Source organism: Rutidosis leptorrhynchoides, chromosome 9 (genome assembly GCF_046630445.1).
Source record: "Rutidosis leptorrhynchoides isolate AG116_Rl617_1_P2 chromosome 9, CSIRO_AGI_Rlap_v1, whole genome shotgun sequence".
NCBI lineage: Eukaryota > Viridiplantae > Streptophyta > Magnoliopsida > Asterales > Asteraceae > Rutidosis > Rutidosis leptorrhynchoides.
The window spans coordinates 74835773-74854003 of record NC_092341.1 but is presented as its reverse complement, the minus strand read 5'-3'; positions in this window follow the sequence as shown (position 1 = coordinate 74854003).

Genomic DNA, 18231 nt, shown 5'->3' with positions numbered 1-18231 from the left:
CGTGAAAATGTTAAGTATGGTTACCAAGTGCTCAACCACTTAGAATATTTTTATTGAAATGTTTATATACGAAATCTTGTGGTCTATATATATATATATTGCTGCGCACTAAACCTATATCTCACCAACTTTATGTTGACGTTTTTAAACATGTTTATTCTCAGGTGATAATTAAAGCTTCCGCTGCATTATGTTGAATCTAAGCAGGATCATGCGTACTCATATTTGTGTCAAAAATAAAACTGCATATCCGAGGACGTGTGTTGTAAAATATGCTAGAAATCGTGTTGTTATTATCATTTGTAAAGTTTGTAAGTCGAAGATTATCGTTAAACGATAATCATCTTTTTATTGTCTAAAGCTTGTAACAAAAATAATGGTTTGGTTTGTAATGTATAATATATGCAGTTTTCCTTTTTAAAAATGTCGCATATAGAGGTCAATACCTCGCAATGAAATCATACGTTATCTAACACGTTCTTATGGTTAAGGACGGGTTATGACATGTGGTATCAGAGCGTTGGTCTTAGCGAACCAGGTCTGCATTAGTGTGTCTAACCGAGAAGCCGTTAGGATACATTAGTAAGTCTGGACTTTGACCGGGTCTGATTTAAAAAAAAAACCATTGCTTATCACTGTTGGTTAAAATTTATATGTAAATATTATATAAGTACTAATGGGTTAGTTGTTGTGTGATAGATGTCGAGCTCAAAAATTGTTATCACAATCAACGACTCCGAATCAGAATCTTCAGATGGCGTTCCAGTCATTAACCTGTCCGATGACGAAAATGATATCCTTGGGGAAGACTCACAATTTTCGGATGAACCAACTATAGAAATATCGGAAAGTGAACCCGAGGAGGAAAGTGAACCCGAGGAGGAAAGTGAACCCGAGGAGGAAAGTGAACCCGAGGAAGAAATACAGGAAATTACAAAAGACGAGTTCGAACTAGGAAAGAAACGAAAGGCTAATGAATTAGAAAATCCAAATCCCGAGTTTAATGAGAATGATGTGGCACCAATTCCACTCAACACTACCACCCCTATCCCCGCTATTCCTATTCGTTCTGTCCCGGCATCCAGTTCTTCAGTCCCACAGCCAAAATATAGGCAGACAGTTAGGATAAGCGTTAAGCAAATCTTTGTGTCTAAACGTCCTAGAAAATAGATCAAACGATGCGCTGCTGTGTCAAACCATGGAACCGAATAATGTTTTGTATAATATTAATAGTGTGGTTTGCTTAATGTTCGATGTAAGATAAGCATATGTAAAATATTGAAGTATGAAATGCAATAATTTTCCATGGTTAAGTATTATTTAGATTGTAGTAATTGATTCTGTACTAAGCTATTAAGTATGAACATTAACGGGTAGGTACTACCCAAGATATAATTATAAAACGCTAATAAGAAGAAAAGGCTTTTATAATAATACCTAGTTCATATTATTAATAAGCTATAATGTACTATAAATACACACTACATCTATAATAATCCATGTGAATAATTATTTTCTTTCATTAGGAAATGGCGCGATTGAATCGAATGACGGAACAAGAAGTCGAGGACTTCATCAACCAGCGAGTGAACGATAGGATGCTATGGGTCGAAGCTGCAAGAGCTGCTGCAGTTAATCCAAATCCTCGTGTAGGATGCTCCTACAAGACGTTCCAAGCTTGCAAGCCATCATCATTCAGTGGAACGGAAGGACCTATCGGTTTAACCCGATGGATAGAAAAGATGAAGACGGTGTTCAAAATCAGCGGTTGTGATGAAAAAGACATGACCAAGTTTGCATCGTGCACTTTACAAGATAGTGCACTCACATGGTGGAAGAATTATGTGAAGGCGGTAGGAGGAGATGTAGCTTATGATACTCCATGGGAAGAATTCAAAGCAATGATAATCACCGAGTATTGTCCAAGGAATGAGGTTATTAAGTTAGAAGATGAGTTACGAAGTTTGAAGGTGGTTGGTACTGAAATCACCAACTACAATCAGCGATTCATGGAATTGGTTTTACTATGTCCTGAATTGGTTCCAACCGAAGCACGGAAGATTGAAATGTACAAAGGTGGTTTGCCCAAAAAGGTCAAGGCAAACGTTACAGCATCGAAACCTAAAACAATTCATGAAGCTATAACCATGGCGAACGAGCTAATGGATCAGGTCATTTTGGACAAGAAAGCATTCAATACTGAGGTGAAGGTATTGGGGAACAAGAAAAAGTGGAATGGAGGTTATGATCGAGGTAACCAACAACAACCTTATAAGAAACAAGAAACCACGAAAGGTGTGGGTAGCGGTTTAAGCTTTGGTTATAAAGGACAAAATCCTTTATGCAACCGTTGCCACAAACATCACTTTGGTTACTGTAGTGTGTTATGCACCAAGTGTAATCGACAAGGTCATCTTGCGGAAGATTGTAAGGCTCTCGTTACAAATGGCAACAAGACTCCTGCCACCAACGCAAATAGAACTGCTTTGGCTACCATTACTTGTTTTGGTTGTGGAAAACAAGGTCACTATAAGAGTCAGTGCCCGAATCAGAATGGCGGACCTGCACGTGGAAGAGCGTTTGTTATTAATGCTAGAGAGGCACGAGAAGACCCGGAGCTTGTTACGGGTACGTTTACCATTAATAACTTATCAGCATCTATTTTATTTGATACTGGCGCCGATAGAAGTTACGTGTGTATAAATTTTTACACTAAATTGAATTGTTCATCATTACCTCTAGATGCTAAGTACTTGATTGAGTTAGCTAATGGTAAACTAATTAAAGCCGATAAAATTTGTCGTGGTTGTGAAATAAATCTAGCCGGAGAAACGTTTAAAATCGACTTAATACCCGTAGAATTAGGAGGTTTTGATGTAATAGTCGGCATGGACTGGATGTCCAAAGTAGGAGCGGAAATTGTTTGTGCCAAGAAGGCAATTCGTATTCCTGGTAAGGATAAAATGCCGGTGATGATTTACGGAGAGAAGGGTGATTCAAAGCTAAAACTCATTAGCTGTTTGAAAGCCAAAAAGTGTTTAGAAAAGGGATGTTACGCTATTTTAGCACATGTTAATAAAGTCGAAAAGAAAGAAAAGTGCATCAACGACGTGCCTGTGGCAAGAGATTTTCCTGAAGTTTTTCCGGAAGAATTGCCGGGATTACCTCCATTTAGATCGGTAGAATTTCAAATAGATTTAGTACCAGGAGCTGCACCAGTGGCTCGTGCTCCATATAGACTTGCACCGTCCGAGTTAAAAGAACTTCAAAGTCAGTTAAAAGAATTACTGGACCGTGGATTCATACGACCGAGTACTTCACCGTGGGGAGCTCCAATTTTGTTTGTTAAGAAGAAAGATGGATCTTTCAGGATGTGTATAGATTATCGTGAATTAAATAAGTTAACTATCAAGAATCGGTATCCACTACCGAGAATTGATGACTTATTTGATCAATTGCAAGGATCATGTGTTTATTCAAAAATCGACTTAAGATCGGGCTATCATCAACTACGCGTCAAAGAAGAGGACATTCCGAAAACTGCTTTTCGGACACGTTATGGTCATTACGAATTTTTGGTTATGCCGTTTGGATTGACGAATGCGCCAGCTGTATTCATGGACCTCATGAATCGAGTTTGTAGTCCGTATTTAGATAAGTTTGTTATCGTTTTCATTGATGATATTCTTATCTATTCCAAGAGTGAGCAAGAGCATGAAGAGCATTTAAGGTTGATACTGGAGTTGTTGAGAAAAGAACAACTTTATGCTAAATTTTCTAAGTGTGCTTTCTGGTTGAAAGAAGTGCAATTTCTTGGCCACGTTGTTAGTAGCAAAGGAATTCAGGTTGATCCAGCAAAAATTGAAGCCATTGAAAAATGGGAGACTCCTAAGACACCAATGCAGATACGCCAATTTTTAGGTTTAGCCGGTTATTATAGAAGGTTTATTCAAGATTTTTCTCGAATAGCTAAGCCGTTGACAGCATTAACGCAAAAAGGGAAGAAATACGAATGGACCTCGGAGCAGGAGAACGCATTTCAATTATTGAAGAAGAAGTTAACTACGGCGCTTATTTTATCGTTACCTGAAGGGAACGATGATTTTGAAATATATTGTGACGCTTCGCGACAAGGTTTTGGTTGCGTTCTTATGCAACGGAAGAAAGTAATTGCATTTGCATCCCGACAATTGAAGATTCACGAGCGGAATTATACGACGCATGATCTAGAACTGGGAGCAGTCGTGTTTGCATTGAAGATGTGGAGACATTACTTGTATGGGGTTAAATTCACTGTGTTTACTGATCATAAAAGCCTTCAACATATTTTCGATCAAAAACAGCTGAACATGAGGCAACGTAGGTGGGTTGAGTTAATAAATGACTATGATTGTGAAATTCGTTATCATCCCGGGAAAGCGAACGTGGTGGCCGACGCTCTAAGCAGAAAGGAACGAGAACCAATTCGAGTACGAGCGATGAACATAAAAATTCGCATGAATCTCAACTCACAAATCAAAGAAGTTCAACGAGAAGCACTTACTAAAGAAAATATAGGAAATGAAATAATGAAGAAGTATGAGAAGCAACTCGTTATGCGGGAAGATGGAATTCGATATTTTGCAAATCGTATTTAGGTACCGAAGTTGGGTGGATTAAGGAAGTTGATATTGAACGAGGCACATAAGACAAGATATTCGATACATCCTGGAGTTGGAAAGATGTACCAAGATCTTAAGACGTATTATTGGTGGCCTAATTTGAAGACAGACGTTGCAACATATGTTGGGGAATGTTTAACTTGTTCCAAAGTCAAAGCAGAACATCAAAAGCCGTCAGGGTTACTTCAACAACCAGAAATCCCAGAATGGAAATGGGATGGTATTACCATGGATTTCATCACGAAGTTACCAAAGACTGCCTGGGGATACGACACCATTTGGGTGATTGTTGATCGTCTCACCAAGTCTGCACATTTCTTGCCTATAAAGGAAACAGATAGAATGGAGAAACTATTACGATTGTATATAAAGGAAGTTGTTTCAAGGCATGGAATACCTATTTCCATTATATCCGATCGTGATAGTAGATTTACTTCAAAATTTTGGCAATCACTACAGGAGGCACTAGGAACTCGGTTGGATATGAGTACCGCATATCATCCACAAACCGATGGACAGAGTGAGAGAACGATTCAGACTCTCGAAGACATGCTCAGGGCATGTGTGATCGATTTTGGAAACGGATGGGATAAATATCTACCGTTAGCAGAATTCTCGTATAATAATAGTTATCATGCGAGCATTGGAGCTGCGCCATTCGAAGCATTGTACGGAAGGAAGTGTAGATCTCCTATCTGTTGGAATGAAGTAGGAGATCGACATTTAACTGGTCCCGAGATCATACACGAAACGACCGAGAAGATAGTACAAATCAAGGAGAGATTGAAAACAGCCCGTAGTCGCCAAAAGAGCTACGCCGATGTTCGAAGGAAACCATTAGAGTTTCAGGTCGGGGACATGGTTATGCTAAAGGTGTCACCTTGGAAAGGTGTGATACGTTTTGGAAAAAGGGGTAAACTGAACCCAAGGTACGTAGGCCCGTTCAAGATCATCGAACGCATTGGACCGGTAGCTTATCGACTCGAGTTACCGCAACAACTCGCCGGAGTACATAATACCTTTCACGTCTCGAACCTTAAGAAGTGTCTTGCAAAGGAAGACCTCACCATTCCTCTTGAAGAAATCCATGTCGACGAGAAACTACAATTCGTCGAAGAACCAATCGAAATCATGGACCGTGAAGTTAAACAGCTCAAACAGAGCAATATACCGATTGTTAAGGTTCGTTGGAATGCTAGAAGAGGTCCCGAGTTTACTTGGGAACGAGAGGATCAGATGAAACGAAAGTATCCACATTTGTTTCTCGATGACGCAAAATAGGTACAATTTTAAAATTTCGGGACGAAATTTATTTAACGGGGAGGTAATGTAACGACCCGCACTTTTTCGATCGTTCTATACTTATAAGATTAATATTTACATAAATTAAACCTTGCCAACATGATAAGCAATCCAAATTGTTGAGATTTATGTTTCCGAAAAGAGTTTTACATAACGTTTGACCGTCTAGTTTGACCGATGATATCACGAACTATACAATATATGATAATTATACGTTTGTGTATATATATGTATATATACATATTTAACATGATTAATGAATGTTTTAATATCTCATTTTGTATTAATAACAACAAGTTATATGTGTATTTTGAAACTACTAACTTAAGTTTTCAAAACGATAACAATACGTAACGTTATTTGACATATATACTTAAGACTTATAATGTTATACATATATTGTATAAGTAATGTATTTAATTACTTTTAAAGAACTTAAATACATAAAACCATATAAGTGTATTCACAAAAGATAGCTATATTTGAATCCTCATTCCATTTTTCACAAAATTTCCATACGTATACCTAGAGTATTTGTACTCGTATCATACCAAGCTTCTATACGTATTTACTAATAGTAAATACACATCAAAATCACCACCTAACCAGCCATTATTCATGCCCTTAGAGCTAGGTAATTACTTTTGGATGATTACTTGACTAATTAACAAAATTACAAACTAAAAATCTTATCATGTATTACATGATACACATTTTTTTTAGGTTATAAGTATCACCATTTCTAGTTCATTTTCTAACCTCATTTTTAGTTAAACACACACTCTTTCACAACCCTTAAAACCCTTAATCAATTCAGCAAAGTTTCCAAGAAGATCTAGCTTCAAAAACCATACTAAAACACCATAAGAAAACCATACAAAAACACTTCAAGAAAACCCTCCAAGAACACCAACTTACTTCCAATCTTTCATCCACTTCTATCACCCTTTTGATTCTAGCTTCTTACTCCTCTTTTACAGCAAACTTATCCAAGGAACTTGAGGTAGAATCTATGTTCATAACCTTATTCAATTCATATATATATAGCTATCTTATTTTGTGGTACAAAAGTTTAACAACAAGAACATAGTTTGAATGTTTTCAAACTTGTTTGCAAACTAAATAGATCCTTCTAACTTAACTTTTAAAATACTTCAAGACCTGTAATATAACTTATGTATATGCTAATTTAACAAGGTAAAACTTGGTTTTTCAAAGTATAAGTATTTTTAGAAAAATGGTCATTAAATGATTTTGTTGTAACAAAAATGTTTAACTTCATATGTTTCACTAATGTTTCACTTATGCCGTATGATTTTGAATACAAACCAAGGTATTTACAGTTCATAGTCTTAAAGAAGAACTCGATCCAAGAAGATGGCAATTTGAATCAACGAAAACGGATTTGTAACGAAGAAACTATGACCGAAACAAAATTGGTTATCCTAGATCATTTCAACTACGGGATCAATTGGAAAAAAATGATATAAATCACATATTTCTAAGATAACATGATATTTTATATATATGTACTTATAATTCAATTTTATATGGTTCAGGATCACCCGTAAACAATACGAGAAGATTAATCATAAGATCCCATGTTTGTACGCAACACGTCATTTGACAACACCGGTACTTTATGTACGCAACACGTCATTTGACAACACCGGTACCATGGGTCAAGATTAATCTCGACCAACACATATACGATGGGGTTTTATTTATTTCGTTGGGGGTTTTATTTATTTCATTGCGGGTATATTAAACATCTAAAAATGAACCATTAAAATTGAATTACTAACAACGAACTGCTAACTACGGACTAAGGAAATATTCAAAATATTAAAAGTATAACAAGTATATATATATATAACGTTTGTTTTAAAATGAAAACATATTGATATATTATATATGGATAGGTTCGTGATATCAACCGGAAGACCGAGTCAAAATATATATCATCAATACAAGAGTGAGTATATAGTCCCACTTTTAAACTCTAAATATTTCGGGATGAGAATACATGTATTTTATGTTTTACGCTATGGACACAAGTAACTGAAAAATATATTCTACGTTGAGTTGTACCACTGGCATACTTCCCTGTAGCTTGGTAACTAATATTTACAGCGGTATTGTAAACGCGAATCCTGTTGATAGATCTATCGGGCCTGACAACCCCAATCGGACTGGACGACCAGTATTCAACGGTTGCACAGTACTTCGTTTTGTGACTACACTTGGTACGGTGTAGTAAGATTTCATATTAAAGGGAATATGCGACGTGAAAATGTTAAGTATGGTTACCAAGTGCTCAACCACTTAGAATATTTTTATTGAAATGTTTATATACGAAATCTTGTGGTCTATATATATATATTGCTGCGCACTAAACCTATATCTCACCAACTTTATGTTGACGTTTTTAAACATGTTTATTCTCAGGTGATAATTAAAGCTTCCGCTGCATTATGTTGAATCTAAGCAGGATCATGCGTACTCATATTTGTGTCAAAAATAAAACTGCATATCCGAGGACGTGTGTTGTAAAATATGCTAGAAATCGTGTTGTTATTATCATTTGTAAAGTTTGTAAGTCGAAGATTATCGTTAAACGATAATCATCTTTTTATTGTCTAAAGCTTGTAACAAAAATAATGGTTTGGTTTGTAATGTATAATATATGCAGTTTTCCTTTTTAAAAATGTCGCATATAGAGGTCAATACCTCGCAATGAAATCATACGTTATCTAACACGTTCTTATGGTTAAGGACGGGTTATGACACTATTAAAATGATGGAAATAAATAATTATGATAAACTAATGAACTCACCAACCTTTTGGTTGACACTTTAAAGCATGTTTATTCTCAGGTGTTAAAGAAATCTTCCGCTGTGCATTTGCTCATTTTAAAGATATTACTTGGAGTCTTTCATAGCATATTTCGAAGAACGTTGCATTCGAGTTATTGAGTTCATCAAAGATTATTATTAAATCAATTTATAGTTGGATAGTGGTTATTATGAAATGGTATGCATGCCTGTCAATTTTCGATGTAAAGAAATTTTGTCTTTTAAAAACGAATGCAATGTTTGTAAAATGTATCATATAGAGGTCAAACACCTCGCAATGTAATCAACTATTGTGAATCGTTTATAATGTATATGAACGGGTCATTTCAGTTGGTATCAGAGCGGTGGTCTTAGCGAACCAGGTCTGCATTAGTGTGTCTAACTGATAGTCGTTAGGATGCATTAGTGAGTCTGGACTTCGACCGTGTCTGCATTTCAAAAGTTTTGCTCATCATTCTTGTCGGAAATTACCTGCTTATCATTCTTAGTCTAGACACATCTTATTGCATTAATTGCATGAATAGTGTATAGACAAAATTCATATCTTAGCGTATCTGCTAATTCATATCTTAGCGTATCTGTTACTGTAAACTTTGCCTGACATATTCCGTAAATTCCTCCGTAATCTACGAAACCTTTTGCTCTATATAATTAGAATACCACCCGATAGCCGGAAAATCATTTCATATCGAAAAATTCTTTATTCAATCGTACGAAATGGAATTCGTCATTAGTTCAAGTCCCTCGGATTCTGAAATGGAATCCCACTCAAGTTCCGAAAGCAGTGTGACAGGAATGGATCAACCAATTAGTCATCATCTATTCTGGATGAATTGGGGATGGGTTCGTAGCCTCCTTAATCATTGGAGATAAGAAGAAGGTGATCCCTTCCATCCACCACATTGCCCTCTTGGCGAAGAACCTGAAGCACTTACCGGCGAACCTATCCGAAACACCATTTTCTCTCTTATTTCTAGAGTATCTCGTCACGATTACATACTACACCAAATTCTAGATTTTATTTATCCGCTCGTCCGAACTGACAATCACCCCGGTGTAATAGAAGAAGTCAACGAGCTTCGCGCTCGGGTAGTGGCTTTGGAGAATATGGTGCAAAGGTTACAAACACCAGCAGCAGCACCAACAGCATAAACAGTACCCCCATCAGCAACACCAACAGTACCATCACCACCACCAACAACAACATCCACATCCCACACCGCAACATCACAATATGTATCTCAAACATCAACGTCATACGCCCTGTAAATATCCAGGAATATCAACAACAACAAACGATGAAGTATTAATTCATAAACTTCATTGAAGAGATATCTCTGCGGCAGTTATGTAATCTCCAAAATCTTAGAGATTATTTAATTCTGACCGTAAATCGGATGAGTGAACGGAGATGGTAGAGTAGAAACTTTGATCAAAAATGGTGTACGATTTACAAGCTAGAATTGTTTTACCAACAACATCAACAGGACCGTAGCATCATCAACACAGTCAGTGCCGTCAGTATCGTCAGAATCAACAGCACCTGTAACATCACAAACTCTGTCAGTTCAAGAATCATTGTGGACATTATTACGAATCAACAACAAATATATTGTATCAACGAGTTATGAAGTATTAACTCATTTCCAATCGAAAGATTTATATGTATAAATTTTTAAACCATAATAAATCTTCCCGTACTAAGCTATTATGTGTGAATCTTAACTACTCAGTTAATTCATATTACAAATATGCAATGATGTACGTCCTTCGTCCGCAACTTAATCATCGTTAATTACAATCTCTGTCTCAATTCAATAAAAAAATCCAATTTATAATAAATCAAGTGTATTATTCGAATATATGTTTGATTTTATGCTTTCATCATCGATGTACTCGAAACTTTTCAAATAACATCATTCGTACCTTGCGAAGTTCACAAGAATTTCACGAAAACCAACAAATAACAAAGTAATGATTCATAATTTCAATATTATTGAAGAAATACTTATGCAATTTATAAAGTTTTAGGGATTACTCAATTCTAGTTCCAACCATAAAACAAATGAGTTTAATTTAATATTAACTCATTAAATCTATATTACATCTAAAGAAAATATACACATATATTTTCATAAAGACTGTAATAAACTTCTTTTGTACAAAATATTAATTGTGAAATTTTTTTTAACGGGTAGGTAATACCCGAGAGATATATAAATTCACAATTAATATATTACATTTTTCGAAACTGATTCAGCAATCATCAACTATACTCCCTACTTTCACAACAATATCCATTCTTTCATATAAATCAAAACAACCATACTCATTCAAAATTTAATTACATATTCTGATTTTGAAATCTCAAAATTCAACTTGAGATATGACCAAAATCATCACTCTTAGATCCTTACATCTTTCACAAGCTATATTTTGACTTCAAAACTGTGTTAGAACATCAAATGTATGTTAACGATTACAATCTGTGTTCAAACCCTTCGAAATTTCTGAAGACACTTCAACTAAGGAACAATCGAGATGATGATCCAACCACATGTTACCCACAGTTATACACCTGAAAAACTCTCAAAACCCAAGTCATAGTTCGACACGTATCCTTGTTAGACCCTTTGGCATTTACTAGCTAAAATAACTTTTCAATTCCGTTTCAAAATAGACAGTTTTGTCACAGCTCCAGCAAGTCATCTTCGACTTCTCAATCAAAAAAAGTCTTATTATAACCTCGATAGATACGTTGCCCTTTCGCCAACGTTACCGGGGAATCGTTTATATTCACCACATTAGCAATAAACTTACCAACAACTTCATTGATCTTTGACTTTCCAAAAAAAAAAAAAATCATTATAATTATCGAAACCCTATCATATACTCATTCGTACCTTATAACAAGAATTGCCATACCAATTATTGAGAATCAGCAATCAGTATTTTGAAACCTCGCAGCATGTCTACATCAACAATTACATATACACACAACGTCTACCTCCAAGACTTACATTCTTTGAATGAGAAATTTCTGAAAAACACCCTAAACTGCGAACCAGTTCTCGAAATTTTGAAAAATGCTCATGAAGCAGCAAAAACTGTAAACGACCTTAACAGTAAAAAGTTGGATGATAAAGGATAGTATATTGGCACAGCTCAGAAAAAGAGAAGCTTTGGAACTGGAAAACGGATTGAGCAAAGTATGAATGAGGCTGTGGACAAATCACAAAGGCTGAACCTGCCTTCAAAGAATCCAAATGATTCAGTACTTGCTGAAGTCATTAACGAATACCTTGCTCCTGACTCTAAACCCTTGCGGACAATATCCTTCATCATCCTCTGATATTAGACATTCTAAGATGTCATCGTATCTTTCATTATAAATATCATCCATACTTCTGAAGATATTTTTATAATTATTCTTATCTGAAATCATTTACCTCTTCGCGCTATCTGTATTATATCATAAAAGAAACTATTTTAGTTTCTAAATTCTGAAACATTCGAGTTTAAAATAGGAATATTCTTGAAGAAGTGTTGGGAGCTGAAGCATGAGTTAGTATAATATAATGACACTTGATCAACGTGATTATATTACAGTAATTCATGCTGAGTTTCTAAATGAAACATGATGATTCACAGATCATAACGTCATCATGTGCTATGTTACACGACTCTTGTATTCTCTTTGATCTCTAAATATCAAGAAAATATTTCTTGATGATTCGGCCTTTTTCGAGGTATTCTGGTAATTTGACAAGTCAAGATCGTGTCATTACAATTTCCTTCCTAGAACATTAACAATGTTCATTCCGAAATTTATATCTGCGAATTCTGGACCATTACAAGCGGTGCTTAATCGCAAGAAGAAGAAACGGAAGGACAAAGCTCCGAACTAGAAATGGGAGTATAAATCATAGCAAATAGAAGAGAGCATTAACTGTGGATGACAATGATTATAGAAGAAGCAAGGACTTTGAAATATAAGGGAAGATATAAAACCCAACAACAACCCAGAAATCACAAACCGTATATATCAATGCATATAGCAATATAAAGACACGGGAGAACTAAAAACACTATAAAACCAAGAGTATAGTAGAAGTAAATAGATTCTTCCGGCGGTAGATGAAAAAGAAGAATGACCGATATGAAAGTTAGAAGTATATCGAGAATCAGAACTGGATGGAGCATATTGATGAATACTTTAAAATATGAGTTGAGGGGGAAAGAATAGAAGGTGATGAAACATGACTAGGAACTTAGAAATCAACAGATTTAACTCACACAATGGCGGAATAAGTGAATCAAACCCTTTAGTGAATAGGTTAAGTTTTTTTTTTGATTAATTTAGTCAAACCACAACTAAATCAAGTGTGATTAGATCAACACCTAGAGCTATTATTCACCACCTGGGTGATTTGGACTGAGAGAGAATCGGAGGAGCTCACTAGATCTGAGTGTGTGTAACAAATGAGAGGCTTAACTTAAAATGAAGAACATAAGACTTTATATACCCTGCTGTTGACTCACCTATACGATTCATTCATCACACGTACGAGTTAGCTTCATCAGTCGTACGGGTGATCACTCACTCGTGTCTTCTCATTTAGGTTGTAATTGTGACTTAGCTCAGCATCAACCGTGCGTATGATCCTGTCAGCTGTACTAGTGAGGCTTCACTCGTACATCTGACTAAGTCTAACATAGTTAAACATTTAAATCTCGTTCCTGCAGTTCCTGTAACCACATACAAACACGGATAGGATAATAACGAGCAATCATGGTGGCCTGTAAACTGTTGTACCTGCAATGGACGCGGGTAGATGTCTAGGAACTGCATAAAATGCATCAACAGAAGGTGTGAGTTGTAAGGAAACGAAGGAGGTGAATTTATAAGAAAATCTCCTACAGAACAATTAAAATGGACGATCGCATTTAAAGCGGATCCTAATTCCCTTGATTACCGGAGAGTCAAATCTTATTAAGAAGATTTTCTTCAAATCCCTTGAAATCTGGGAATCAATCATATCTACATCAAATGATAAGATGAATCTACACTTACTCATTTCACTCTTCTATGTTAGCTTCATTCGTACTCTTCATATAAATGGATTGTTTATCCAAATTATTCGCTGATGATAAAACTCTAATTTTCAGCCCGTATGCATCATGAAAACATACTTATTATCATTCACGACATTTCCACTCAAATTTCGGGACGAAATTTCTTTAACGGGTAGGTACTGTGACAACCCGGAAATTTCCAACCAAATTTAAACTTTAATCTTTATATGTTTCCGACACGATAAGCAATATTTGTTAAGTTAAATTGCAAGAATTTTAAACTACGTTCATACATTCATTCAACCTCGACCATGTTCCAACGATTCACGAACCATTAAACGAATATGATTATATATGTATATGTGTATATATATTATAACTTGAAACGTAAACAAAATATTAGATTAAATACTTTATATGATTGTATCTATTTCAAAATATTTATCAATGGAATTAGAAGATAAGATCAAATGATTGAATTATCAGATATATTGAATTATGATTACAAGTCTCTGTTGAAAGGCTCACGTTGATTTGAGAAATCTTTCCGTTTTAACAATATTCGGAAAATGGTAAAGTGATTTATAAATAAGAATAAATTGTCAATCATTGAGAACTAGACAAAGGATAGTGGAAGATTGAATCTCATAAAGACTCGATTGATCTATTTAGTTTCAAACGTACAAAAACGTTTTCAGTTTAAAAAGAACTTTATTATTAAAACGTATATAACTTTTATAAATATCTAGAACCACTTTTGACAACTCATTACTTAACTAGTATGATAAAGATAACGATATTTATATTTTATTTTATTAAATATATATAACGATTTAAATTAATATTATATATATTTATACGCGTATTATACGTACATAGTTTTATACTTTTACTATACTTAAACTTTACCTTTACTTTATTTTTACTTTACTTTAACTTTAATAATTCACTTTAATAATTCATACTTTAATAATTCACTTTAATAATTCATACTTTAATAATTCACTTTAATAATTTATACTTTAATAATTCACTTTAATAATTCATACTTTAATAATTCACTTTAATAATTCATACTTTAATAATTCACTTTAATAATTCAAAAATCTATTATAAATAGAATTCAATAGGTTTCATTATTTCATAGAAACTTGAAAATATTTTTCTCTAAACTCTCTCAATCGATTTACATATATATATTTACTCCGTATTATTTCAAGATATTATTAGTATACATAAAATATTACGACGGAGTGCTGTCCGAGTGATTTCGAAATTGTTTTTCGAGTAGGATAGGATTAAGGAAATTATGGGTTATAGCTATGGAGGTGATTGAGTATGGTTCATGGGTATGCTCGTGAGGTCAATATAGTGTTTATCATTTCCGTTGCATCTACGTACCTTTCCTGCAATATTGAATCTCAATATTGATACGTGAGTACTCATAATTTAACTTTTACATACTAATAGTGTATCCCTGACTAGTGCTCGAGTATTTAGGATTATGCATGCTTGTACTTTTGATATTGCCCTTAGACAGGTTAGGTTGAATATTGAATTAGTTACACTTGCGGTTGAGATAAGGTATAAGATATGCATGTCCTTGGAAAGCTAGCGAAAAATTAAGGACTTTTCCTTTAGATATCGAATGGTTTTGATGAACGGATTAGAAGTTATAATCAATTGAATTTTCTATATTTTTATTAAAAATGATTATTATCGTCATTTTTATCGTCGTTCTAGTTTTATCTTATTATTATCATTATTATTATCTTTATCAATAAAATGGATTTATCATTAAAAATTGTTATTTTTTTTATTATTACTATCGTTATTATTGTTAAAGTTATAATTAGTATTATTATTATTATTATCCAATTATTATTATTATTATTATTATTATTATTATTATTATTATTATTATTATTATTATTATTATTATTATTATTATTATTATTATTATTATTATTATTATTAGTATTATTATTATTATTATTATTATCATTATTATCATTATTAATATATATATCATTATTTAAAAATGGATATTGTCATTGTTATTATTATTATTACTATATTATCATTAAGATAATTATTAGTATTATCGTTAAAAATGTTATAGTAACTATCATTATTAATATTAGTGTAATTAAAACAAATATTTGTAACACCTAATTATTTTGATTACTATTATTATCATTATTATGAACACGATATAAAAGATGATTAAAAGCTATTAAACGAAACGATTATGAAATAATGAGTAAGAGTATCATGATGAAATTAAAATATTATAAGATATTGATTTAGATAAAATTATCGTTCTTATTATTTTTATCATTACTATTATTATTAAAAATATCGTTAGTATTAAAACTATCATTTTAACAAAAAATATCATTTTAATAGAAATGTCATTGTTACTATAAAATATCATTATTATTATTATTATTTTAAATAGAATTATTATTTTAAAGATAATATTAAAAATTATCGTAAATATTAAAGTTATCATAATTAGAATTATCGTTTTATCATAATGTCATCTTAGTAATTATAAGTATTGATATTTTTATAATAATTATTATTATTACAAAATAATACAACTTTTACTTACTATCATTATAGATATTATTTTATCAAATAAATATGTGATACAAACATATTTTACTACGTGTAATAACTTACTTTAATAATACCTATCATATTATCTTTATGATATTAAATGAACCTTATAAATTTTATTACTTAATATATATAAAAGTATATTATATTATATAAATTTAATATAAAATTTTATTTATTAATAAATAAATTATATTATTTACTCTAATAAATCTTTTAAAAATATTTAAAAATATAAAACGACGATATTTAAACTATATATTAATCATGTATAGATTTTTGGAAATTATTTTGAGTCAAATTTACTTTTGTTGACTTTTGCATATTAGTCTCGAGCATTAGGATTGTGGTACACTATGACTTGGCCTAATTTGTTAAACAAATATTGACCAACACATAATTATATATAATTAATTTAGGTTCGTGAATCCGAGGCCAACCTTGCACTTGTTCAATGAGGTTATATGTATTTTTACTACGAAATACAGTATGGTGAGTTTCATTTGCCTTTTTACCCTTTATATTTTTGGGACTGAGAATACATGCGCTTTTATAAATGTTTGACGAAATAGACACAAGTAATTGAAACTACATTCTATGGTTGAATTATCGAAATCGAATATGCCCCTTTTTATTAAAGTCTGGTAATCTAAGAATTAGGGAACAGACACCCTAATTGACGCGAATCCTAAAGATAGATCTATTGGGCCTAACAAACCCCATCCAAAGTACCGGATGCTTTAGTACTTCGAAATTTATATCATGTCCGAAGGAGGATCCCGGAATGATAGGGGATATTCTTATATGTATCTAGTTAATGTCGGTTACCAGGTGTTCACCATATGAATGATTATTTTTGTCTCTATGCATGGGACATATATTTATGAGAACTGGAAATGAAATTCTTGTGGTCTATTAAAATGATGGAAATAAATGATTATGATAAACTAATGAACTCACCAACCTTTTGGTTGACACTTTAAAGCATGTTTATTCTCAGGTGTTAAAGAAATCTTCCGCTGTGCATTTGCTCATTTTAAAGATATTACTTGGAGTCTTTCATAGCATATTTCGAAGAACGTTGCATTCGAGTTATTGAGTTCATCAAAGATTATTATTAAATCAATTTATAGTTGGATAGTGGTTATTATGAAATGGTATGCATGCCTGTCAATTTTCGATGTAAAGAAATTTTGTCTTTTAAAAACGAATGCAATGTTTGTAAAATGTATCATATAGAGGTCAAATACCTCGCAATGTAATCAACTATTGTGAATCGTTTATAATGTATATGAACGGGTCATTTCACCTGACTTATCTAAAAGCATTCCTGTTAGGGCCTCTAGGCGCCAAAAGGTTGCCAGGAAGATGAAAGAGGTTGTTTCTGGTTCCCCTTTGAAGAAGGCGAAGTTTGCTCTCCATGATGAAGATACTGATGATGAAACTCAGATTGAAGGTTCTGGTGACAACGTTCCCTTGGGTAAGCTTCGTATTTGTTAACTTGTTTTTTTTTTTTTTGAACAAATTTATGTGTCCTTGTAGGTGATACTCCTGCCATCCCTTCTTTAGAAGCTTGTTTTGATGTGTTCGATGAGATGATTCCTTCTAAATTCAAGGATGCCTTTGTGGATACCTCTAAGCTCATTGATGTTTGCACCGCCCATAACTATCGTTCTGCTATTTATAATCATCTTGTCCTTTCTCATTTGAA